Consider the following 335-nt stretch of genomic DNA (forward strand, 5'->3'; position numbering starts at 1 on the left):
TTTTCCTCTTTTTCTGTGCGCGTTGGGTGGTGTGCACAGCGTATGCATAATACACATAGGCATATCAATATTCAAGAATGCATATGCATACTTCACATCAATTCTATGTTTTATACTTTCCACATATCATTTACCTCTTTGTCTTTCTGTATCCGTATGTAGGTGCACATGAACAAGCTTATATGTGAATAGTCTATTTAATGATTACTATTCTGCTTGTTTCATTGCCTCTCTATGCGTAGGTGTTTGTGTGCAATGTGTACAGTGTACGTGGCTATGCTTAGAACTGCGTCTAGTTTCATCTCTATTTCAATGTTCATACTTTATGCATAGGA

This window comes from Penaeus monodon, chromosome 30, assembly GCF_015228065.2.
Source record: "Penaeus monodon isolate SGIC_2016 chromosome 30, NSTDA_Pmon_1, whole genome shotgun sequence".
In the NCBI taxonomy this organism is placed as follows: Eukaryota; Metazoa; Arthropoda; class Malacostraca; order Decapoda; family Penaeidae; genus Penaeus; species Penaeus monodon.